At 45.8% G+C, this 2657-nt stretch overlaps 1 long non-coding RNA gene across 1 annotated transcript in view; it reads right to left on the minus strand.

Moving 5' to 3' along the window:
- Positions 1-235: 235 nt before the first annotated feature.
- LOC104872419 overlaps positions 236-2657 on the minus strand; it is a 6421-nt gene continuing 3999 nt past the window's right edge. The window contains exon 5 of the long non-coding RNA XR_783162.2: positions 236-1384. This is a non-coding gene — a long non-coding RNA (uncharacterized LOC104872419). The remainder of the gene's footprint in view (positions 1385-2657) is intronic.

Below are 2657 nucleotides of genomic sequence, written 5' to 3' on the forward strand. Positions count from 1 at the left end.
CATCAGCAAAAGTTATGACGTCTAAAAATTGTGTCATGTGATATTCTTAATAAATTGTGGAAAAAAGAGCTTTAAAGGCAGACTGAGGAGCTGTTAGAGCAAAATATTAAGAAGCAAGTACATCAGGGCCACAGAAGTTGCTGCCTCTTCCAAACACTTCCTGTGGCCCAGTAAGGCACTGATGGTGACTGAGGATATTTCCTGCTGTCTATCCGCCAGACTTTCTAGTCCCCTCCCTGGAATGAGTATTTCTCACAAATTCTTAGGCAAATGCGACTCCAAAATTCATGTTTTTGATGGGTCGGCATTGAATGTAGCAGGGCTATTTAGATCTCTTCTTGGTATTAACTTTAAAAAGAAATATCGCTGAAGGTTTATATATCTCAAGCACTGTTTTTCTAACCAAATATCCTTTGGTCAGTTTGTATCGATCATTCAAGAAGGGAATTCAATTATTTCTGAATGAAATCTATTTTGCTTTCCAAATATATTTCCCTTCTTGATCCCATGATGAGACCGGAAGCTGGACAGCTCTCTCTCTGATGGCAAACTACCTGGTTTAACCAGTTGTGCCAAAAAGCAAGCGCATTTTTTTTAACCCAGAGCTAATGGCTCAAGGCTTCATACAACATTCAAAAAATTAAGCCTGGAATTCACTGCCTGTGTGTACACACTCACACCAGAAATTTGCAGCTGGAAGATGGCGCCGGAATGCAGGAGGGCCTGTTACCCTGTCACCTGCTCCCCAGAACACCACAGACCCGAGGCCTCCCAGGTGCCCCTCAGGCCCCTCTGGCAGGGTGGAAGGAATGTGCGCAAACATGTTATTCAAAAGATTGTCAGCTCCGTTCCTAACTGGTGAATATTCAGACATATGGTATGTGGGCCCCACACATGTTAGGAGCAGAACTACTTCCATTCCACGCAATTCCACTGTGTCATTTTCGCAGGCCTGTCTCTCAGAGTACTGAAATGTTACTTAAGTGCTTGCAAGGACCCTTCCAGTCCCGTCTAGAATGTTCCCTCCGAGGCTGATGATTCCTTTGGATTCTCCAAAGAACAAAACCTTTGGTGTTCCTGCTACCACCAGATTGTGAGTGATTTACGTCAGAAGTTTACAGTGTATCGTTGCTGAGGGTGGTGATACACGAGTCCTACTTTGGCCACCAACTCAGGCATACTTCATGGACAATGGTACCTCCGAGGTTGGCTGAAGATACCGCAGCGGCTTCTCAACAACCAGGCGGATAGGTGAGCGTGCACCAGTCTGTTTTGTGAAGCTCTAACAGAATGCCACAGACTGTATAGTTTATAAAGAACAGATTTATCTCTTGTATTTCTGGAGGCTGGGAAGTCAAGGGTCCACATCTGGAAGGGGCTTTTTCTGGGTCATCCCAAGGTCGAAGGGCAGAAGGACACAACACAGGAGAATATGAGAGAAGGCTGAATCATTTTGATGAGGAATCCTCTCCGGAGAGAATGACATGCTGCTCTCCTGACCAGCTTACCTCATAACACCCACCTCCTGACACTGTTCCCTGTTCCCACAGCAATTAAATTTCACCATGAGTATCAGGGCCTGGGCACAAACCACAGCAGAAGGAAAGTGAGCCTCAGAGCATGTGTTAGACAACCCCTTCTGTGCTTATCACAGACATTCATAACATATCTCACAAACTCCACAGGTACTACTTCAGGTGATCCCAGCAAGACCCCAAATCATGTGGGCCAGTGCCTTAAATCTCAGTATACACATGTGCGCACGCACACCCCCCACTGATTCTGCTTCTCTGGAGTACTGTGCTATCCAACCCCGTCCCTGACCCCCAGCATTAGGGTCTAGGGGTGTAGCTCAGTGAAAGAAAGTGTGTTTAGTATGCAGCAGGCTGTGGGTTCAATCCCCAGCACCACCCAGAACAGCCATAATCAGACACCTAACCCTGGACATTCTTGTGTTTGGGGATTCAGTGGGACTCTAGCTGTGCAAATCTCTGGAGCTTCTGAGAGAGGGTGGAGGAAGGTGTATCCTTTTCCTGGTCCTTCAACTCCCTCTGATAAAGAGTGAAATGCACAAGTACCATGGATGGTTTCGGAGGGGTTAGTTCATGGCTTCTGTGAACACAGACATCATTTTCTCTCAGAAACCCTACACTCACAAAATCCTACACTCAGTCACCAATCAACAGGTGTGTGTTTAGTGACTATTTCATTTCATAAATCTTCTTGGGCCCAAAGCAAATACAAGGACTTTTGTAAAGAAAAGCACCCATCTGAGAACCACGTCAAGGTGTCTAGTGGAAATAACTAAAGCCTTTGAAGACTGGACACCCAGTGATCAGTGTCACACCAAACCTCAGAAATATGTAGGGTTATTCTGTCCATCACAATGTAAATAATAATTTTTAAATGACCTAACATACCCCAGTGCTAGGATTAGGACCCAGGCCCAAACTGGCCTGGTCTCACAGAGCTCTAAACAGGTAGGGAAGTTTTTCATCCTGGTTCTGCCCCAATGTGTGGGTGCCCATGGGGGGGACGGTCAGGAGCCTTCTGGTCTCATCATGTGCTTTAGGCTTAAGAGACTTCTCCAGGTGCTGTTTTGTGAAACACAAGTGGACAATTTGGTTGATCTGCTGACAAATCCAATTCTCTTCCTC

Source organism: Fukomys damarensis, unplaced genomic scaffold (genome assembly GCF_012274545.1).
Source record: "Fukomys damarensis isolate Sample0158 unplaced genomic scaffold, DMR_v1.0_HiC HiC_scaffold_30, whole genome shotgun sequence".
Lineage (NCBI taxonomy): Eukaryota > Metazoa > Chordata > Mammalia > Rodentia > Bathyergidae > Fukomys > Fukomys damarensis.